Source organism: Chiloscyllium plagiosum, unplaced genomic scaffold (genome assembly GCF_037043375.1).
Source record: "Chiloscyllium plagiosum isolate Xiang-an unplaced genomic scaffold, Cpla_swu_hap1 HiC_scaffold_17, whole genome shotgun sequence".
NCBI classification, from domain to species: Eukaryota; Metazoa; Chordata; class Chondrichthyes; order Orectolobiformes; family Hemiscylliidae; genus Chiloscyllium; species Chiloscyllium plagiosum.
Window position 1 is genome coordinate 48335860 of NW_028270155.1, and position 24728 is coordinate 48360587.

Genomic DNA, 24728 nt, shown 5'->3' on the forward strand with positions numbered 1-24728 from the left:
ATTCTGGATTTCTGGACTAGGCAGTATTGTTCCAAGTGGAAGATATCATTTTCTTTCCTCTCTCAGAATCCTGGACGTTTTGCTGAGGAAGTTTATTTTTCTTAACTGCATCATTTATCTATGAGCAATGGCCCATCTCACAGAGTTGTACACAAATAATTTGCTGATTGAAAAAGTATTGTGTGAAGCCAAAGCAAACTTACTGTGGTACAACTGAGAGACTGCTGTTCATTCAGCACTGTCTTCTGTCAGGGGCACTGACTTCTGTTTTAGAAGATTGAACATTTCCTTAATTCTATAAAGCAAATGGCATCCTCTATGTTGACAATATGAAAGAGCTCTCTCAGGCCAACATAAGTAATCTCACTGGATTCCACCACAAGTCCAGGAAATTTCATTAAATCTTCTCCTGGTTGTTCCTTGACCAGTTGTTCTCTGGGAAGTTGTTGCTCTCCATCTTTGAGCCTGTGATGCATGTCTCAATCTCAGTTTGGTCAGAAGAATTGAGAGGTTTTCAATGAGAGCAACATAACACGTTTTCAATTCTTTCATACGCATTGTGTTGCAATGGAACTTAGAGCATTCCTATTCTCTTGACAGTCATTCCACCTATGTCATGTAGGGTAATCTCGCTCAGTCATAACTTATGCTTCTTTAGTAAACGGTCTGACAGGACACACTTACTCCTGTGCCAAGTTTAACATTATCAGACTGTCTACTGACACAGATTTGTTCTGTCTCTTCTGGCTTTTCTGGATCAGCTACTTCCCCTACATTTGCCTTAGGTACATTTCACAATGGTGACAGCTTGTCTAATGCAGGTATATTTTCTAATGGTGGTGTGCGCTCTACTACATCGACCTCTTTGCGTGTGGGACGACTAATATTTTCAACTTTCTGAAACTGTGTCTAATGTCTGCATATTTTATGGAAGTAACCTAAATTTCATAAACACAGCATTTCTTTGTCATGGCTAGGTATTGTCTATGGCCATGAGGCCTTGTTGGTCTATATTGGGGATACTGGTGTTAGCATCTGATGTTTGGCTTACTTGGTGTTTGTTTATTATATGTTGCAGTAGTGTGTCCTTACCATATACAGTGAATAGACTCTGTTGCTCTCATGAGGTAGGTTTGTTGTTCTTGTCTCAGGATTAGATGATCTTTCTGGCTTTTTCCAAGCATGATCTAAAGAGCTTTCTCCAAAGTTAAATCTTCCTTGGAGTGTGAAAATTCTGACAAAGTTCCAGCACGAATTCCAACAACAACTCTCTTATGAATCCTGATCTTAAAACTCTAATTTTCTAACTACTGATCTGTAGAGACAATGAATGACATTGCTTTGATGGTCAGGAAGCTGAACTCTCTTGTTAAATCTTGCTCGTTCAAGAATTTTATAATTAAGTTTAAGTAATTATCAAAAGCTTTGGGGGCATTTCCAGAAGTATCTGTTCATACATTAATATTCCATCAGTTAATATCATCTGCAAACAGTCCCACCTAATAAAAGATTATATTAACCTCTTGCTCAACTTCAGATTTAAATGGTTAATCTTGAGGCAATACTTTACCTTAACAGCAGTCACAAGTGTGAGTCCAATCTCAAGTTCTGCATATTCCTTGCGACCTTGAATCTTTGCCAAAGTATAATATCTCCTTTCTATCCTTCTCAGAGAGAGTGTTTTATTTAGATCTTATTACTTTCAAGCTGTTATAAATCAGTAATTATTTCAACAGTTTGCAAGCTGTTATTTAACTTTATATTCTTGTGATCAACAATGTTCCTTGGAATCCAATTATTATAAGCTTGCTATACTCTGCACAGTCTCTTCTGTCTGCCAGCCTTTTTAAATTTGTATTACTGGCGGGTCGATAGTAATTTCTTGTTTACAAGCTTTCAAAACTTTATTCCTCTCCTATTGTATTTCTGCCCTGTTTATTGTGGTTTTTGTACCTTTTTTTGGATTTTCCTACATTTTAAACAAGCAAACTGGTGATTTTTCTGCCTTTTCTAGGGTTTTCCAAACTTCAGCTGCCACAATGAAGGTTTCCCCATTGTTGTTCTTGGGAAAATTTAATGTTTTCCTGCCTTTCACTGCTCAAAACTGACATTTTTCTGCATAAATTGAGAAATAAAGTTCTACGGCTCTTACAAAGCTTCCCAAAAAAACTGAAGCTTAAGTAGAGTCCTTGTTGACTGAAATGCTTAAATTTCTCCCAATGTTTCTTCTCCTGCGAAACTCTTTCATTAGAGTTGATTAAAAATTGCTTCATTCGAGTTTCAATACATTTTAGGCCTTTCTGATTCTAAAACACCAGCATAAATTACTTCCTTGGAACCATTGCTGTTCCTTGCAATTATGCCTCATGGGCTCTAATCTCGAAGGCTATGAAGCTCATTGTGACAGTGGGAATTCTGTGGTACACTCCCTTGCTTTCTCTTTCAGGTCTTGGGCATTTTCATAAAGATATCCTTTATCCCTTAGAAATTTCCAGGAGCTTTCTCCAGCTCCTTCACTGAAGTCTTAACAATTTTCTGAAGTGTGGCTGTTAATTTTATTCTCCATTCTCCCTAGCTCACACTCTTAACCCTACTCCTCTCAGCTTCTTGATGAGGATTTGTTGGAGTTTATCTGAGCTCACCCTGTTGCTGCTTCCACAGCTGCTGCAGTCTCTCTCTCTCTCTCTCATGATCATTACATTAAAGCAGTAACTTCACTTTTATTTTAGTAAAACATCTTTCTTCTGGAACTTGCTCCTTGTGATGGGAGATGCCTGCACAGAATTTGAATCACCACTGCTGATACAATGTGATATTTGCACTAGATGGACCTGTTGGTCCCTCATATTATCTGCCACCTTTGCTCGTTTGTGGCACAGGCTAAGGGTTATGTGAGGTAACTCGCTGCTGCCAATCTTCCTTTGAATGTAATGTTCCCAGCTCCTGTCTAGATATCAAGGAGAGACCATGGGTGAGTCTAAGCATAAGATGCACATAACTTAGTTAACAAGGTGGTTCATTGCATGGTAGCAGTAACAAAACGAATCAAGCATAATTACTAAGGATTCTTAGGAGCTGTACAGAACGTATCTGCTACGATGAAAGATAGGAAGTTCTGCATTGTCTCCACACAAAGGCTATATGTGACACCATCAGTTTGAAGATGCATTGGCTCCACCCAATGTTAACTCATTCAGAACCATTATTTTTGCAAAAGAAAGAATGAAGCCCCTCCCAAAAAAAACTCAACAAGCTAAACACCATGTGGATGAATGCAACTTGCTTGATCGGCACCTTATCCGTCACTGTAAACACGCCCTCCCACCAGCACCAATGCATAGTGGCAGTAGCACATACCATCTACATGTTGCACTGTACCAAGGCTTCCTACAACCCTCTAATCCAATGAGAATCTACCACCCCAGATGGCAGCAGATGCATGTGTGTATGGGCACACCATCCCCTCCAAGTCACATAATATTGCGATTTTTATTAGCTGGATCAAAATCCTAGAACTCAACATAACAGGAATTTTGACGTACCTGCTTCACACAAATTGCAGCAGTTCAAGGAATTTTATCACCACCTTCCCAGAGGTGATTAGCCATGGGCAAAAAATGATAGTCTAACAGTGCTCTCATCACAGAAAATAATCTTTTTCAATCAGCAAATGAAGAAACAGCTCATATTTAAAGCCAAGAAATCCTGTTCTATTTGGATATTGGTGACCTATGATCTTACCCAGGGAAATTTTGCTAACACTTAGCCATTTTAATGCACAACATTAAGTCATATGTGGGAATCAATACCTCCATCTGCATAATTATTTTCTGCTGGTTTCCTCAGCAGGTTTGCATTATGCTCACATTTATATTAATGTAGAGAAAAAATTATTGACTCATGGAGTGCACAAGTAGATGACGAAAACAAAAGCAAGTCTGCATGACTTGCAGATCTCCGGTGTTCAGTCAAGAAGTGCAAACACTTGGGAGCAGCATATCACCAAGGTGAGGCAAAATCTCGGCTTATGAGAGCACTGCCCCCTCTCCATTGCAGGTAAAATCCTGGTCATTAGGCGTAAGGTACTGTCAAGTGTTGTTGTACTTGATGCAGGTCTGGCCCATTCAACGAGCCTGCACCTCAGCAGTCACCTGAGCCATCTTCCATTTCGTCTGGATGGGAAAGAAGAACCATGTCCGCAGGGACACCATGTACAAAGCTCTGGGTAAGAGAGGGAAAGAACATACCTAACGTCACCCTCATCCTGATATTCACCTTGGTGTGCGGCCACATCCTGGTGTTTGCATACCAAGAGTCTTCACACAGCAAGTGTCACTATGTACTGAGGTTCTACCCATCTCCAGTTTTATGAAGGATAGGCCTGGCTCCAGTGCCATGGAACGCTGCAAGCAGTTGAACTATTCCATATCACTTACTTATCATGAAAAAAAATTTGTAAACGAAAACACCTTTGACCACAAGTCTGTCAGTAAGTGGTCAACACATTGCATTGTGGAAACTCTGCAGGAAATGGAAAGGGTGGATTGTGTTGCACGGTTCCCTGAGCAGACTGTCAAAATCATTGAGCAGAATGCCTCATCGCCAGAACTTTCCAACACGCACCAAGATATAGTTTTGCTGGTGATGAGAAGGGCATTTTCCATCAGATTCTTCACATACACCCTCAAAGCAGCTTTGCTGAAGAGACAGTCACAGACCTCAATAAAGGTCTGGAGAGAAATGCCGCAGTTCTTGTCGAGATTCATTCTGAGAAGCTCCGTGATATAAGACTCTGTGTCCCAGGGACACACATCGAGTCAAGCACTGACTGCACCTAGAGGACCACCAATTCAGTGAAAGCTGCTCTTTGGTCTGCTCAAACCTCGATCTTCCAAGGTAAAGAGTTGACCTTGACTGAAAGTTGCAGATTGGCACATTCCAAGTTCCAGCACCATGTGCTGAGGGGCTAAAGCACCAAAGCTTAGGGCAGCTGCTGCCAAGGTGCAGTGAGAAAGACCACCATCTAGACCCTCTCTGTGCTTCAAAGTTACGCAGTTTCCTGCAAAAGTAGAAAATGCTTTTTTTGTAACTGCAGAGAAATGTCAAAATTTCAAATGTCTTGTTTGTTGTTCTGCCCCTCTGTAAAAACTGTATTGATACGAGTTAGAACATTTGTATGTAGTTGTAGATGATTTTTTTGAATAAGGTATATTTTTGAAATTTTAAAAAATGTTCAATCAGGAGGTGAGAATCTTTCTGGGGATTAAAAATATGTCAGATAGTGCTTTGTACCTGAAAAAGTGAAGATATTGGTCTGGATTTTGTAGATGTGGTGGGTGATGCATTCACAACTACTACTCCACTCAACCCGACCGCAGCTTTGAGTGTTTGGGCATGTGCAGAGTAATACAAATTTGAATCTTGCCAAGGCAGATGGTGGAATTTGAATTCAATAAAAACAGAGTCTATTGATGACCATAGAACCATTGTTGATTATTGGGAAAAAAACTATCTGAATCACTAATGCCCTTTAGTGAAGAGAACTGCCATCCTCACCTGGTCTGACCAACATTTGGCTCCAGGCCCACAGCAATGTGGCTGAGATTTAAGTGCCATATGGGCAACCACGGATGAGCAATAAATGCTGGCCAGTGTCACCCACATCCCTAGTTTTGACACTTCTCCATACAATGTGCTTAGAGGCACTTACAGGCTTCCAACTTACATGTATGGACTGACAAGAACTTTCATTCTGACACTATTAATCTTGCTGTAACAATCAAGGAAAATCATATGCCTATTTAAATGAGGTATAATTGCGATTTTTGTTGGCATGCTAACTTCATAATTGCCATTCAATAGCCCTGAAAAGCAGAGTCTCTCTCTGGGAAATATCAAATTTCTCCGTAATAATCAAAAAATTGCAAATCTTAGTTTCTTTCGATATATCATATGTTAATTCCAATAACTGAAAATCTGAAGTAAAAGCAAAGGATTTGACTTGCTAGGTAACATCTAGGCTTGCTGTGAGGGAGTATTTCAATTGGATTGGTTGCAAGTAAGTGGTTACCCCAACCTGGCACCAGATTTAAATCGTCATCACAAAAAGGGACCACCCTGTCACAAATATGCATGATCAGTTCTCTTCAGGGCCAGGAGCTCCAAAGCCTTTGTTCCATCATTGATCACAAAAATGGTGACCAGTGTTCTATTATTCTAGTCATACAACATGGAGGCAAACAGCATTTAATGTCTCATCCATTGACTGCATTTACAGAGAAATTGGACCACGGTGCCCTCCACAAATTCACAACTTGAAGAGCTAACAAGCACGGATGCATGCGGTTAGTATGAGTGCATAAGATTCATTTAAACTCCCTGCGAGGGAAAATTTGCATTCATCCATTAGCATGTTGTTAACTATCTGCTTGATAAAGTGGACACTGACTGGGAAAAGTATTCCAATTCCAATTTAAAATCCTTCACACCAACATGAAAAATTCTTCCTTGTGCAACGCAGAATTATTTTCCTTTAAAAATACATCAAATTTAATCAGAGCCAAATGTACATTTTGTCATACAATAGCATAAAACCTGTATAATTCAAATATTATTACTTTGGTCTAAGAGCCAATTATATTTTACATGTAAAGATAATTAAAATGACTTGGAAAGTTTCCAAATACAAGTAGATTTTGCCATTTGACTTTAATAATTCAATTATTCATTTGCACACTTAGCTATGCATCAGTCTTGACAAGAAATGCTCCAGTAAAGGAGATATTTCCAAGTTAATTCCAACCTTGTTACTGGTTAATGTTTGTACAACTGTAACTAAGCATTACAAACCAGTTGTTCAATCTATATAAATTTGAGAAACACATTTTGTTGAGCAATGACTCATACATCAGTCTATTATATGCTACAGGGCTGACTATATTAAAACAAATCACTTTGCCTGCAGCTGAAGAATAGAAGCAATATACAGATCAGAGGTTATTGTCTAATTTAATTCTTGGCTGTTTTCCCAGTACTAGACTTCACTTTGTGCCCATGCTGCTTGCTTTTACTGCCAGTGATGCTCTCTGCCTGTGCTGAAAATGCTTTGGGTGTTTTCCAAAAATATGTCAACAAAATGCCAATCAACAAGTTGCTAAAGATTAACAGTATGACTGTAACAAATTAATTTGAACCACTGAAACATCTGTCCTATATGTTTACTTTAAAAACCTTATGCATCTGTTTCTCAATTACTCAGATTTGTCAGTCAATGTTGATTCAGCTTGCTGGTTTGATGTAAATACATTTTGTTAAGTACTGAAAGTGTGTCTATATGTATTTTTTAATGCATCAGCTATTAGACAAACCTTTCTAAGTTGGTTGGCTTCAATACTTATTGTTGCTACTGTGCTACACAATTAAATAAACTTTAAAAGATCAACGAATCAGCCTTTGAACAGTCAAACATGACAGAATCCACATAGTATCAAAGACGAGAGCACTTTCAAGCGGATCATGCTTCATGTAAAACATAACCAGTCCGTCGCTTGTGAGAATAACTGCGGAAACACAAATTTGATCTTGTAGCACTTTAACAAAAAATGTCAAAGCTAAAATCCATAGAAGATGACACCACTTTATAAATAGCATAGAATATTGTCCCAAGGCAGAGTGGCTTTTGTTTCCAATGTTAGAACATAACTGAGTCAAAGAAGGAAACTTGTGCTGCAAAGCAATATCAAACACTTTTTTAAAAAAAAAACAAGTACCATGTTTTTAAATATGTGGGATTTTCTGCAGATCGTTAACATAAATGCTAGGATTACACTGTTTGTACAGCTATGAAGTATAATGTTCCATCAGTTATGTCAATCCTTTGCACAGATTTTCATGTGTTGAAAAACTAAGCGAAGAAGACATTAAGTGTTGTTTTAACAGCAGAGTTGTACCAAGTTGACTGATTTTTATAGGAAGAATGCCTTGAGAACAAACTTGACAGTGATGAATGGAGCTGTGATGCTGTGTCAGAGTTCCCATCACACTTTCAATAACCTGGGCTGAAGGCCTGCTATGTCGCTCTCATACTGAGACTTTCTCCATTCATCTTCATTAGGCAGACATTTGACCTGGCTAGTAACATCCTTATCAGGTTTGGGCCAACAGGGAACTCTTCCCCTTCCTAACAATGTTTTTTGGTCTCACTGATGAGAACAGTGTGATTTTATATTACAACCCTCGAAGTCAATTTTACGCAGGAAAGTTAATAATGCCATAATCCATTCAAACACTCCATACTCTAGTATCAAGCAAAGTACATAAGAAAATGTTTTTAGCTTCAGCGAAAATCACACCATATTGTAGATTAAATTCCAGTTGGGAATAAACAGTTTAACTGGTTTGTTTTAGTCTTTCTTAAGAATCACAGTGTTACACAAAATTGAAGTGTTGTGTCTTCCAGGATGAAGCCTATTAAAGGGTCATTGTTGACCCATTGGCAAGGGTGAAAAAGGTGAGTAATTATAGTAATGGCTTTGAACAGTTTAAGCAGCTACCAACAGGGATTCAGGTGTCCAACTAAATCCTGTGGATTCTGACATGATTTCAGCATTGTTTTACTTTCAAGGAAAGCAATGTCCATGGTCTATTGTTATCCTGAATTGTGTAAATATTATGAAAGATTTCACTTCATAACTAACTTCAGAAAATGCCACAATGTGACCACAATACTAATTTAGTGATACCAGTTAATTCTTTAATGTGCATGGTATTACAAAACAAAAAAAAAGTGATTCATATTGTTCATATGTGCTTGTATGTCACCAGGATGAATCAATATTCAGCCCTAAAGTGAATACATATCAGATTTCGTCGAACTTGTGTTTGGTTTTGTTTAAAGTGTTGAAAAGCTTTCATGATCATTCCAAAAAATTAAACATGAAAAATATATGAAATGTGATAAACCATTTAGCAACTATTTTGCTGGTATTCTATCACAGATACAAGTGATAGCTAGTTTCATAATAAACAGTGTTGTATAATGTCTCACTGTCAGAATGTCAATACATCTTTAAGAGCTAGGCTTTTTAGATCACCATATCATAACATGTGAGCTTAGAGTATAAAGATCTCATACTTCATCACATTTGGATTACTTGAAGTATGACACTTTACTGAAAAACATACTCCTCTGTTGCAACGGAGTAGCACAGACATTTACATGTCTGAGGAATATAGTATTCACACATAATAGTTATAATAAAGGTCTCTTGGTTCTTCAATATCTCAATGTTGTTTTATGCTATGGGAGATAACATGAGCTTTGCTGCATCAGATAAAACACCCTGTTGGGGGGCAAACTCTTACCAATCAGAATTTAACTCAAACTAAGAGTTACTCGAGTACCATGGGTTGACAGTGAAATGATTGGCAGCAGAGTAAAAATGTAAAATTACTTACTGTTCTGAAAGATTCCAATAATCATAATTACAAATCTAATTAAAAAGGACAGGCAAACTACTACTGTGCAGCTTACTTAATGAGTCATCATTCACTAATATAATCCTCTCGGAGGTAATTAGGTTTACTGAGATTGCATTTTCCAGTATTCATAAACAAACAATGAATATTCTCCAACTAAAGTAAGAATAGCTCAGAGGCAACATGGTCACAAGGATCATTTTTAGCCTCAATGGCACAAATATTGGGTGGGCTCTGTAGTCTTCAAGTTAATAGCTGGAATTTCACAGGCAGAAGATAAAATTTTAAAAATGGAACACCTGCTGCCCAGCAGTATTTTCTCTGTTATCTCTTTTCTCTCTGGTATTTTACAAATGATAGATATTATCAGCAAATTCAGCACAAGAGTTCTTAGCAAAGTGTGGCCCATTTGATAGATAATTGACCTAGTTATCAGTATCAGGTCATCAAGAAACACTTGGCTCCATTGTTGTTTCTCATCTCATCAATAAGATCCATTTAACAATCTTAGTGCTCTTGTGACACACTGGTAGTGTCCCTATCTCTGGGTCTGTAGTCCTGGGTTTAAATTTCACCAATTCCAATGGCGTATCATGACACTCTGAGCAAGTTGATTTTAAAAAGTTAGTCTTGCAAGAAAAATTAACAGCATAAACCACTGGCTTGATTCACCAGCAACAAATTGATGTAAAAGTCAACAATTTTTGACAATTAAATTGTAAACTGTTTTAAATTAAAGCCAGATAAAAGATAAAAGTAGTCAGGCAATCAGTAGCCAACAAGATGTTGAAAGTAGTACCTAACATGCAGAACAATAATTTCCTTTGTGAAAGCTTTTTTTGGTTGTACTTGGTACTCCTTACTGTAGGGGTAAAAACAATGACTGGAGATGCTGGAAACCAGATTCTGGATTAGTGGTGCTGGAAGAGCACAGCAGTTCAGGCAGCATCCAAGGAGCAGCGAAATCGACGTTTCGGGCAAAAGCCCTTCATCAGGAATAAAGGCAGTGAGCCTGAAGCGTGGAGAGATAAGCTAGAGGAGGGTGGGGGTAGGGAGATCAATCTTAAAAAGAGACAAAGTAGCTTGCACTGCCACATTATCATATTAGTGGCTACAATAAGGGACCCAAAATTATTCTGGAAACATGTAAATAACAGAACTTTAGTATACGGAAAGCCAAAGAGAGACCAAAAAAGGAGATTATTGTGAAGAGGCAAAGTGTATATCCATCCCCAGCTTCACCAATGAGGAGTAGGAAGGAGGAAGAAGTCGAGGAATTGAGTAGGATGAAAATAAATAGTTACAAACAGCGTCAAAGTCTCACATGGTTTGGATACAATTCATGCTAAGTTTCTGAGGGAAGTAAAGGAGGAGATAGAGTGCATATCCTGAAAGTTGTATACAGACAAATCCATGAAGGTGTCAAGGCAGGTTTATTAAGAGTAGTAAGTATGTGGGATCCTAGGGTTTATTAACAGAGCCATAGAGACGAAGGCAGGGGTGTTTTGTGGACCTTTAATAAAACATTGCTGTTCAGAACTGGATACAGTCCTCAGCTGAGGTCTGACCATACTTCAGAAAGGAGATTAAGAAGTGGAAAGGCTAAAGAGGAGATTTGTCCTCATATTACCAGGAATGAGGGCTATTACTTTAATGGAGAGAGGAGATAAGCTGGAATCATTCCCATTTAAGAACAAAGAAGGTTACTGGAGATTTAACGGAGGCCTTCAAATACCAACAAGAGAGTTGATAAGAATAAATTAGGAGACACCGTTTATGCTGGCAGAACCTTTGAGATTTTTTCATAGAACATACAGCACAAACATATACTACTCAAGCAAACTGGTTCATGAAGGTGGTAACATCCAATACAAGCCTCACTCTATATCTATCCAGCTAATTACATCAGCAGTAACTTGTTCTTCCTCTCATGTCTATACCAACTTCATCTTAAAAGCACCTATACTATTAAATTGTTAAAAATGAAACAAAATCTTAATTTTTGTCAGAATTAAAATAAAAATAATCCACTGAGAAAATAGCATCACTAACATCAGCACTGCAAAATAAGGGTAACATAATTCTACAGAGACCAGTTTTGTCACGGAGTCACCCTTTATTTACACATGAACAGACCTTGATTTCAGTATTGCCCCATTCAGAGTGAGCTACCAGAGTGTCAGCCTCTCTGACATTCCTTTTAAATGTCAGCCAGGGCTCCCTTACTGGACCAGATTAACAACCTCAATCAGGGAACTCATACGCTATGATGTCTAGCTGACTGACTTTTGTTCCAATCACTGCAAAGAAATGCAGTGCATCAAAGCCCCCTTGCAACAGGACGCCATCTCACTACAGGGCAATCCTATGCCTTCTAGCAATGCATGCTTTAGGATTGTGACATCATTCCTGCATGCTCAGATTATGGAAAGGTGCCTTTTTCCACGAATTCCAGCTAAAATAATGCAGATCACTTTTAAAAAAGTAGTTTATTTGAATAATTATTACAATTAACTTTTCATTTCTACAGGACCCCTAAGGCACTCTTCCAGCCCCTTGATACCATTCTGGATTCCCAGGTGCAGGCAATATCTGTAGAGATTTGTTTCAAATTGGTATTTTCGTGCTTCTCAGAGTAATAAGATTAGAAACACTTCATATCGTTCAAGAAATCTAGTAAGTTTTTTTTGACAACGGACTCTGAAATAAATGGCATGCCTAATTCAGTGATATGCTAGCACAATAGCTTTCTAAGTAATGCAATCAATTCCAACGTAGAAAGTTTTTTTTTGGCCAATCGAAGGATCTCTTGTGGAATTGTTCACCATTAATCAGGCAATAATGCTGTCCTATTTGCCTTTGTACTGCAACTTCTCTCTTTTTCTAATTGTCGAAACCTCCATGTTCCTGCCCTTTCCAGACTCATGATCATTACCACCTGGAAGGACAATGGCAGCAGATACATGAAAACACCACCACCTGCAAGTTTCCCTCCAAACCGTACACCACCCTGACTTCAGACTACACCAATGTTCCTTCACACTCACTGGATCAAAAGCCTGGAGTTCCCTTCAATAACAGCCTGGTGCACTGCAATAGTTCAAGAAGGCAGTTTAACAGCATCAGCACCACCTCAGCAGCTGTTAGAGATGTGCAATAAATGCTGGCCCAGCCAGCAACGTCCACATCTTGTGAACTGGATTTCAAAACATGATCAATCGGGGGCTTTTGTGGCTGAGAATTTGGAAATCACTCCACACGCTGATGGCAGGATCTATGATGTGACAGTTTCTCACAAGCACATGCCAGAGGTCCTTATCTTGATCTGACATCTCCCTCTATAGCAGAAATACTGCCAGAACAACAACATGAAAATCACAAAGGTACAACGATCCAGGAATATGGGTCAGGATTACGGATTTGGATTGATTCTGGGCAAACCTGGTCTTCTGGAGTGGAAGACTCCTATTCTATGCTGTTGCTAGTTCTCTCTTTCTTCCCTTACATGATCTTGCAGAACCCTATGCAATAAACAATGTGGGCTATGGTAAGAAATGTGGCAGACTCATGTACAAAGCTCATCTTTTAACTACGTTCCAGGTGATGAGGCAAGATTCTCTTGAGGCAACAGTGAGAGGCCTATTAAGATATTATTGCTTCTTAATGACCTTATTAATTGCAGATCTTGCCTCATTAATATGCAGTTTTCTACCCTACCATCTGCTGTAAGCATCTCGATGCCGAGAATAATTGACATGGAAGTCACAGCAGGTACCAAGTAACTTTAGCTCTCTCCTGGGCTCTCAAGAACCTTCAGGAGGGTCACCATGAAAGAGCATCTCATACCATGATTCGTATGCATCCCCCATCCATGGACAAATGCCAGCATCTAAGAATCAGCATGGTGCATCTCCAAACCACCTAGCAGTTTACCATTTGAATGTCGTATCATCTGCTGTACTAGCAAATATTATTGTAATGCTGCAGGAAGGATATGGTGGGTGAAATCAGGGAGACACACTCAGCTGAGCGATTAGACTATGCTGGATCTCAAAACAGTTTCCTTGCTGTCTGAATGCTCCCTCTTTCTGAGCTAACCTGGATGCTTTAGATGTGTCCATTATGATTTTCAATACCCCAGACAAAGGCTGGTCACCAGGGATGTCAAGTCAGCTCCTTATGCTGAAGGATTAATGACGTGCCCTCTAATACTCAGATCAGCCGCCTCTTTGTGACACCCACTTCCTCAAGTGGGAACTAGTTACCTGACAGCAAGGGACAACTGCGCCTCAGTTAATTTTTCTTTTTTAAGATCACCTGACTGTGATTGTAGAGGGGCCGCTCCCTTGAGGGGCAAGCAAGCACTTATGGCCCTTACCCCGCAACCAATGGGAGCTGCCCACACATGGAAATCCCAGTTGGCATGGGAAGGGAAATCTTAATTAACCCCTTAATTAATTCTAATTGGCTACGGTTTATGTCCCAGCTGTTCCAGTCAGTCTGAACAGGTTGATTAAAAATAGATTCAGAGTGGTTCAAGGTCAAAATCATGTTATTGAACCAATTGTGATCTGATCAAAATGTATCAAAGCAGTCCAGGGCCATTGTTTATTATTTTTGAACTATTTTAACAGATACATGAGGGGAAAAAAGTTTTAAGATGATATGCGCTCATTGTATCACATGTAGTCTGAAACGCAGTTGCATTGGATACGATGTGACACAAACCCTTCCTTATAGCCCTAATCAGAAGCTGAAATAGGTCCAAATTGGTTAATTCTTGTCACTACATATTCATTAGAACCCAACTTAAATAAAGCAAATCTGCCCTTTCAAATGATAGTATCAAGGTTGATATCAAGCATCCCCTGCTGAGAGCCAGAGTTGAAGTTCAGGTAAAGTTGAAAGATTAAGTCCGGACTGAATTTAAACAGTGGCGCTCATCCACTCTGTCAAGAACCCTCACAATCTTTTCATATGCTCCAATCATGACATCTCCTTTTCTAAACTTAAGTGGATAGAAGTTACGAGCCTAGACTGTTTAACCATTAGTCTGATGACAACCCACCCATTCCTCTATTTGACTGTCAAACCTTCGCCGACTGCCTCTAAAGCATTTATACCCATCCTTAAATAGATGACCAATACTGTGCATAGTGATCCAATGCAGTCTCACTAGTGCCCATATAACTGAAGCATAATCTCCCTACCTTTGACTTCAATTCCCTCACAATAAAACAAAACATTCTAATAGCTTTCTAGATTAGTTGCTTTGCCCATGTACATCTCAGAGCTCTGCAACCTCTCACCATTGAGATAATATTCTTTTTTATTTTACCAGCCAAAAGTGGACAATTTCTAATTTTCCTACATTATATTCCATTCGCCAAATCTTTACCTATTTACTTAGCCTTTCCACATCTTTGTGTAGAGTCCTCAATGCCTTGTGCACAATTTACTTTCCTAACTGCGTCATTAGCAAATTTGGCGACTATGCGACCTTGTGTCCCTTCAGCTAAGTCATTATCTAAATTATAAATAGCTGAGATCCTAGCACCAATCCCTGCACCACACTACTCGCTACACCTAGCTAATCTGAAAAAGGGCCCATTTATCCCAACTGTACACTTCCTGTTAGCCAGCTAATCTTCTATCCATGCATGGTTTACACACAACACCATGATTTTTATTTTCTGCAATAAACTTGGATTCGAACATTATGAAATGCCTTCTGGAAATCCAAGTACAGTATATCCACTGGTTCCCCTCTATCCATAACATGTGTAACCTACTTAAAAAGGATTCTAACAGATTAGATTAGTCAAAACACACAGCTTCCCCTTCAAAAATCCATGGCTCTGCCTTATCCAAATGCCTTGCTGTAACTTAATTAGTAACAGCTAACTTTTTTCTCTGATGACAAATGTCAAGTTAACTGGCTTATAGTTTTCTGTTTGCTTTGTTCCTTCCTTTCTGAATAAAAGGAGTTAGTTACATTTGCTATCTTCCAACTTAATAGGAGTATCCAAAATCAAGGAATGATACTTAAATAATTTTTGGTGAAGACTGGTGCAAAATACCCATTCAATTCATTTGCCATTTCCTTATTTTCCCTTGTTAATTCTCCAGCCTTACTTTCAATAGAAATGATGCTCACTTCTTCGGAAAGGACACGCTCATTGAAATCTTTAAATATGCTATAACCACAACTCGAGAGTAGGGCCAGGATGAAAATCGCCAGTAGTTATTTTGGTGACCATGACACCTTGTTTGTTCCAAGATGATATTTGCAATCCCTAGCGGTTTACCATCCAAATGTCAGGTAAGGGAGATCTCAGAGGCTGCCTGAAGAGGGACAAATTGATTTAATTCCTGAATGCCAGAGAAAAGGAGCTGGAGCCAAAGATGCGCCTTCACGAGGATTATTGGCTTTCCCAAGATACCACTGGTTGCAAGCACAGACATTTGCAGGAACAGCCTGTCAACACTGCTGGAAAGGAATTCCGAGTTCTCAACATCCAGCTGCTGCGTGGCCACAAACTTTGTTATTCTGTCAGTAAGCAAACTGCCTTCATTCTTTAGCAAACCATTGTGCTGGTTGTATTATAGTCATCTAGGCAAATCAAAGAGCAACAAGGGCTATACACCCTTAACAGTATGGCTGATAGCTTTCATATGCATGTGGACACATAACGAAAGCCATATTGGCATGTTACTGATATTCCGAACCAATAATTCAGCTACCTGATCCATTCAGGAAGAACATAGAAACACTCAGTTGAACAAGTCTCAAGATAAATGATGGTGTGCTTCATGTGGCACAGCCTCACCATCATAATAGGACAGTCTTTGCAGTCAATTACAGAAAAACAGCTGAGGAGTACAAACAAAGATGAGGAAGGAAGGAGGCAACTTGGACATTTCCTTTCTGTCTGGATTGCCCTTAAAGAGCTAATTTGAGTGCTCCTCAAATAGAACAAATTAATTTCCAGATCATCACAGTTTTCTTCCCCTCTATTATCGACCATCACAGCATTACCTTGGGCCCAAAGCAAACGCTCCAAACAACATTAATAACTGAAGGACCTCAAGCAGCTTTGGGCCAGAACAGTCCAACTGTAAACCATTGTTTCAGTTTGGTCGGTGCAGTCTGGGTTGGTTGTCTCACAGTCAACACCAAGGGCATTGCTGGAATGGTTGGGCAGGGAGGATAAATGTTGTTCTTCAAAGAGAAGTCAAAAAATGTACACTGTATGAAATCGCAGCCACTCCCAAGGGGCATGTATATTCATGGCTTTAGCTACAGTCCACTTGAGCTACAAAAACTATCCAAGGTACTTTTCCTATTATAAAGGATGAGAAGTATAGGATCCCTGAAAATCCATTGGCCTCTGATCCTAGTTTAAGAGGCAGGAAGGTCCCAGTGACCTCCTGCACTAAACCCAAAGTATATGGGGTCAGGCCAAGGTCATAACACAATGGAAGCTTTCGCTGCCACTAGGGGCTCATCTCAGGCATCCTCTGGAGCAGGACCAGAAATTCTTGCCTGAGCTACCTCCTCCAAGATTTCGATGTCAAGTTCCCCTGCAAAGGTCTTGCAGTAACGCCAATCCTCGTGAACCCCAGCCTGGTGCTCAGGGTTGACTCCTACCACTGGCCTCCATGGCTATTTATTTCTATTATGTTCTAAATGAACATCTTATGAGGGTGGCCTGAACCCCCCGGGTAACAGGAGTTTTCTCCTAACAGCTCACCTCCTCTACCATGGTCTCCAGTGCAATGTCCAAAAACCTCGGAAATACTTTCTCTCATGTTGCTTCATTTTTCCTTCTGATGGAGATCACATTAATTTCCTGAACAAAGGGCAGCAGCTGCTCCAGCCACACAATCTTCCCTTTAATTAATCAAATCAATCAATGCAGGCTCATTTCGGTGAAGACAGGAAGGTTTGATTTTGGACCACCTCTTGAACTGTGCAGCCAATGGACACTAAGTGTCATGCTGGCCACATGCAGCAATCTTCAAGTAAAGTTGGTTTGCTGCCTACATTAAATTGAAGGGACATGGGATTATAGCAATCCCTCTGCTTGTTTGTAAGGCCTACCCAATTTTGGCCCCAAAAGTACATTAAATATGGAATTTAAAAAATGAAAGTAACACAGCAACACTCTTATAACCCAGAAGAACTTCTTTAAAGTGACAACAGTGGTACAACTTGCCACCCAGATTTTTAAGTGATACGGTTTGTGCCCATAAACCTTTTATTCATCGCAGTGTTTTTTGCCTGAAATTAGATTCGCAAATCCTACTTTTTCCTTTAATAGTTCAATATTTTGAGTTCAGACTCACAACAAATTAAAATGGATTGAACGTTTGGGTATAGTAAAAATATTTTGAATGAATTTTGACAGAGTAATAAGTTTGAACATTAATCAGAAATGATATGGGGGCAAAGGTTCTTGTTATTGAGAGTGAGAGTACCTTTAAAAAGGTTTCCAGCAAGTTTAGAGCTTCCTTTTCCTCTGTTCCAAAGGCAAATTGTGATTTTTGTTTCTCAAGTTGTTTTTCAACAGTTCTTCCTGCAGTGCTCATTTTATTATTCCATTGACTTTCTGAGACAACTCATTTATTTGGCTTTGTACAACATATAAATCTTCTTCTAATGTGTTTTCCCCTTCAGCTGCCTTGAGTAATGTATTGCCTTTACTCTGTAAATGTTGATCTAGTTTTGACTTCTGTGTTGGTCTGTAAATTAATGTCCACGGGCAGCTTAATCAGTTTGTTCCTGATATAGTGAAATTTTGTCAGGATAAATGGTATTTCATTACACAAAACCTTAGTGTATAAAATTGAACCTGAACTTAAATAGATTATTATTTTTCCTCACAATGCCATAAGCAGTGCAGAGCAATAGTTGCCACTAAACCTTTTCATTTTTCTTGATTAGATTTTAACTTAAATTTATAAAATAGTCAGCCCCAGGCATGCCTAATCTCATCATTTCTGTCACCTTTCAAATAAAGTCCAAGTTCTTAATTTTCATCATACAATAACTCAATGGGCAACAAACTTTAACTGAACTGTTGCTGTCCAGACACTGTTCAATAAAGAGACCTCTAAAATCATACATCTTCATGGCTTTAGGAACAGCCCGCTTGAGCTGCAAAAAGTATCCAACGTTCCTTTCCTATTATAAGGGTGAGTAATATCCCTGAAAGTCCATTGGCTTTCAATTCTAGTTTCAGAGCCAGATGCAGCACACTGTCCTCCTGCACTGAACCCAAAGAATATGGGGTCAGGGGGAGGTCACCTCATTATAATGCTATAAAAGCTTTCGCTGCTACTAGGGGCTCATCTCAGGAATCTTCTAGAGCAGGACGAGGAATCATTGCCCGAGATATTTCCTCCAAAGCTTAGATACCAAGTTCCCCAGGAAAGGTTTTGCAGTAATGCCAAGTGCCTTTATGTTTATTTTAGTCACTGGAAAAAGACCCATTTTTTCCCACTCTCTGCTTCCTGTCCACACCAGTACATCATCATGTGGACAGGAGACAGAACAGGAAAAAGTGGGTCTTTTTCCAAGGTGCAGGCAGTGACTAAAATAAACAAAGTACTACAGCTGCTGGAAATCTGAAACAAAAACAGTAATGCTCGAGAAACACAACAGATCTGACAGTATCTGTTGAAAGGACAGAGTTAATGCTTCAATTCCAGTGACCATTCAGCAGAACTGAAGATGCCTGGGAAAGGGTAGCATTTATGCTGATAATGTGGTGGTGTGGAGGTGTGGGGATTGAGTAGAATACAGGGAGATGGAGGCCAGAGAGAGAAAAAGAATAGGTATACAAAGGAGACAACTCCTGATAAACTGGAGAGAGATTGATGCCAAGTAGGTTGTTAATGAAACACGTGAATAGTTGAAAATGGGTCGGCTGCTCAGTCAGCCCGGAGGAAGGAAATCATGTTCTGGATGACAGGTGGGTATGGATCTGATTTAAAGGTAAAACCCTAACAAGGCTAGGCAGACTTTACGTCAGGAGAATGTTTTTCCTGTTAGAGAAGTGTAGAACCTGTGGACACAATCTCAGGATACAGGGTAGACCACTTAGAACTGAAAATATGAAACATTTCTTCAACTTGATGAGTAATGAACCTATGGAATTCAGTGCCACAGGAGACTGTGGAGGCCAAGTGACTGAACATATTCAAGAAGGAAAGAAAGAGAAGAATTTTTATTATATTTCAAAGGAATTGGGAGGAAAGTAGGAATATAGCATTGAGGATCAGCCATGATCATTTCAAATAACACAGTAGGCTCAACAGGACAAAGGGCCTACTCCTGCTCGGAGTTTCTGTTTCAAAGATTGTTTGGCTAAATTAGGAGCAAAATGTAAACTTGTTTAGCTGGTTGCATGAAACAATATATTACAATGGTTTCTGTTGTTGAAAAGGCCACAAAATCTATCAAGTCCCCAGAGATTCTTATTTGACCAAGGACTACTGAAGTCTGAACTGTGCTTTCCTACTTCATCAAATGCTGATTATCCTACTTTTTGAGTGATTTTCTTTTCTCATCTGCAAAGGTTGTACTCTACATGAATTAATATGCTCGAGATCACATAAAACTTTGTTTAGTGTGTTTAGAGAGACAGTTGAGGGGTTTAAAGAGATAATTTACATCCAAGCCTTTATTATTTGAAATATCTTGTAAGAAAACCTTTATATAAACTTTTGTCTCTATCCTTTTTAATCAGAATACTCATTATTATCATCTGAATTTGTTAGATTCTTTTAGCACAATGACATCTGATATCCCAAATCATCTTGATATTATAACATGGCTCTAAATGTTATATCTTAGCAGAAATAATGATGTCTTATGTCTAATATATATTTATGTTAACTTAAAGGAACATCATAAACATATTGTTTATGTTAATTACTTTGTTGCCCGATTTGTACCTTCAACTCTCATTTGGAAACAGTCATCTATTTTTAGAAGGTGAGATCAACAAGTTTATTTCTGAAACTCCTCATTAATAGATGAAAATTGCATTTTTTCAGAAATTAAATTTAGCTATCATCTACAGAAGTTTCCAGGTACCCAACATTTGACTGATTATGATCGGTACATTTGACGCATACAATGAAAACAAAGATATGGATTACTTGCCTGACAGCGCATTTAATTCTCTAGATTTTCCCATCCATTATGAAGTGAACAAAAGGCTGTAATTCATACCTTTTCTGTTAAATTACTTTTTTCATTTTTACTTTTAAAAAAAAAAGAGATGACGGAATATATAATATACTTTAGACTCAAAAGTAGATTATTTGCAATTCTAATAGACAAAAGCTTAATTGATTCATATTACTTTTCAGTGCTATTTAATAAATGGTTAATTGCCTGTATTTAAGTTACTTTAAATGTGCTCATGTCTCTCTTCAAAATGGAGTTTTAAGAAAGTGAATGAAGGGGGAATCCATTTGTATAACAAAGTATTTTTGTTCTCACTGATATTAAGTACAGTCAGTTCTTCTATAACACGATGGTTGTGTTCTTGTGCAACTCCGCGTTATAGAAAAAAATAGTGCTTTAGAAACAGCATTTGAAGTATTGGCGATGTAATCGTGTTACAGCCAAAACACATTTTAAAAGTCTACGCTTTAGAAAGTGTTCCCAATTCGTCGATCATGTTAAAGCAAACTCACGTTGATGAAACTCGCTTTATAGCAGAATGACCTGTATCAGTATATATTTCAAAGATTTTATGTTGACCAAACTTCCCTCATAAGAGCTGACAAACAATTTTCTTTAAAAAATAAAGGTTTATGCAGATGAACGCAACAGGGCATTCGGAATACATTCAAAAGTAACATTTAAAATAAGCATATGACAAAATGTCCTGTAGGACAACTAACTGGGACTCCAGGGCAACACTTAGGGTTTATAGTATTTAACACTGTTAAATAAAAAAGTTAATTCAAAATATAACCTTTCAGAGGATACAGTGTGAATGATAGAAGCTGTTGCTGACTCCGGACCCAGTAAACACTAGTTATTCAAGCAGCACTAAAGTTTATTTACTGCTCCTTACTACATCTGCCGACATGCCCTCAAAACTGCAACAATTGCTGCTGTGGCATTCCTCAGGAGCATACAATATTCCAAAAAAACATTCTCTGCATTGTCTTCAGATTTCTCGTACAAATGTGTTATGGGAAAGAGCAACCGGGTTTCTTCAACACTGCCAAAACATCAAATCCATATTGTTAATTAAACTGACACAGCAAATGGAAGCTAATGCATTTGAAATTTTCTTAAAAAGACGGCATTTGTTATTTTTAATGATTTAATTTTTAAAAAGTTGCCATATTTAGTCAGGCAGCCAGTGTAGATTGAATAAATAAGGTGGTAACTGAGTTCGCAGGCAGTTGAGCCTCTATCCTTTGTCAATAGCAACCTGAGAAGATAACAGATGCAATGATTTGTAAAAGATAATGGCCGCCTGAATAGTTGGATACCGAGACATGGCACAACGAAGAGAGAACTGGGAATACAAACCAGGACACTGTTACAAAACACTGCCTTTATGAAACATGATACCTAGGCCTGGCAGTACTGTAAATACAAATCATTTACTGTACCATATGTCCAGGGCTCTAAAAGTCAATGCCAGTCGCCTAGGAGGATTTGAACCATTTTCAATCACAAAGAAACAAGCTGTGTTTCATACCATACTCTGGGAAGCAAACCATTTATGTTCACTGTCACTATAGAAGGCAGTAATGTTTTTTTTTCAATTAACTGACAACATTGTACAGCAGCCAACACCAATCTAAATGTACTTTAGAGCTTGCCCATTTATCGTCTTTGTCCAGCACATATAGCGTGAGGCAACAGTAATACACAGTCTCAGCCTTCTGACAAGACAAATAAAATTAGCTTTAGGGTAAATGTTAAGTACATTTTAATAATGTAACAATTCTTCGATATACATTAGCAACATAGCTGAACATATCAATTACTTAATTCTGCAGAAATGCTTCAGTACAAATTCCAGTAATTTCCCTGTTTATATTGCAATCCCTATGGAGACTAGATTCAGTCTGAATCATGATAATCTTTACTGTACATAATAGCCCAGAATCCTACTGGCAGTTTTTCAGACTCTTTCAGGTACTGGTATTCTTAAGTTACCAGCCAAAACATGTGCTGCACAAAAATAAAGTACTGCAGATGTTGTAAACCTGAAATAAAAGTAGTAAATGTTCAAAATACTCATCAGGTCAGGTAGCATTTGTGGAGAGAGAAACAGCATTAATGCTTCAGACTGGAGAAGTTGCTGCACCTTTCTTTCTAGCTGATAATGCTCAGAGAATTTAGACTTGCCATTTATAACAGCCTAATTTAAACATGTTTATTCAATCTAACAGAGTCTGGGGATCACAAGCTAAAGCTGTGGGGATAATTTTACACTAAAATCACTTGATAGAAAACAGGTAAGGGATGTGGTCACACATTATATTTACACACAGCAAAAATCAGGGGAAATTCAAATCAGGCTGACTATCAAACCAATGTCTGACCTAATCCTGCCAGTTTATGACTGTGCAGGTTATGCTAAAATCACCACTTCTGCTCCGAAATGTAAGTGGAATAAATTACTTTGTACCAGATGTACTGAGCCATTTTCCACAATTTAACTGTAATTTCCAATAAATACCGATATTTCACTGGAGCTTAATAGTAATCAAAAAGCACTGTTCTATGGGATTAAGAACTCATTGTACTAATACAAAATTCAAACCCAGATAACACCACCATCTTGTCCTCTGCCAAACTTAGTTCTTGTGTGGGAGTGGTATTACCAGCTCAATGCACAAGATACAGGCTCCTTTGATACAAAAATTGATGGGACGTCACATCAAGCCACTTAAATCAATCTTTTGCAAACCCCTTAAGCACATCAACTAGAGCTGAAAGTTATGCCCTTAACTAAGATTAATATAAAGTGAAGTTCATATCAATACTTTTACTATAGCAGGTTTTCAGATTAAATGAACTTGCAGTTGTAGCTTTCATGGTCTTTTCAACAGATTGCTGCACCTTTATTCTATAAAATCATGTTGGGGTCCACTCAATTGCACATTAAAAATTTCAGTACTAAGAAAAAAAGTTTCAGACTCCGGTTCTATTTCAAAAGGTACAGGAATATAGTGAGAAATGTATTTATTCAGTAAAGCATTTTTACTCATATCCTGTTGAAAACAAATTACCTTTTCTATAGCCACACTTAACTGCTGCAAGCACTTGTGGTAAAAATTAAACAAGTGTACAATTATTGATCAAAATTTTAGAACAGCTGGTAATTCCAATTGAACTTCAGAATAAAAAAAAATCTAAGCAATTGTCAACTACAGAAATTGCTTTGGTCCACTAATGCCTAAATTATACTCAATGCAGTAAACATAATCATTGACAGCAAGCACTGAGGCAGATGACACTGGGGTCAGGTACTTCTATTACTACTGTTCCATACTAGCCTGTAATTAAAAATCATTTCAGTAGCCACAGTGGAGAAACTGATGCAGAAAAATGCCATTTTAAACCACTTACGCATATGTGGTTTCAAATACAGTGCCATGCTGTGACAAATCATTCTCCTGCAAACTCTTGTGTAACCAGGGTTACCAAAAGGTATGCCAGGGGCCAGAACAAAGAAATCAAACTACCATCAGCCCTTCCCCCCCTCCATAATTTGGAAAACGTGCACATTATTATAAAACTTTCAAGGATAGGGCCCCTTATACTTTGGACTTTGGGTTCTTTTAAAATAACCACTTCCCAGAGGAAACAGTTACAAACAGAACTATTTCATCATAAAAAGAAACACATTAATTGTTCAAACACTTTTCTGATTTCACATTCAACAACAGTACTCAATGATATAGTACTAGTACATTTGGAGAGTTCTAAATACGTACTGAACAACTTTAGGTTTCAGGCAGTGCAAAACACATGACTGACAGCTGAAAATGTATACATGACTTCACTTGTTTCATGCTCTGTAGTTTGTATATTACATAGTGCAGTTAATATGATTGAAAGTGGATCTTCAGCAGAATACAAGAGGCAAGTTTATTTCCTTTACACTCTTTTTACAACCAATTTTGTTTTCTCAGTTTTTCCATGGAGTTTTGCCCCAGTTGTAGTGCTATGTTATCAGCGTTAAAAAAAAGGATGGAAA

The 24728-nt window shown here is 38.4% G+C and overlaps 1 protein-coding gene and 1 long non-coding RNA gene across 3 annotated transcripts in view; one reads left to right on the plus strand and one right to left on the minus strand.

The window, feature by feature from the left end:
* Positions 1-24728, minus strand: part of tox3 (TOX high mobility group box family member 3) — a 111727-nt gene that overhangs the window by 80661 nt on the left and 6338 nt on the right. The gene's annotated exons all lie outside the window — the stretch shown is intronic.
* On the plus strand, positions 6283-12479 carry LOC148147327 (uncharacterized). The gene is made up of 3 exons (XR_015759874.1): positions 6283-6344; positions 8459-8509; positions 12398-12479. It is a non-coding gene; the product is annotated as an uncharacterized LOC148147327 (long non-coding RNA).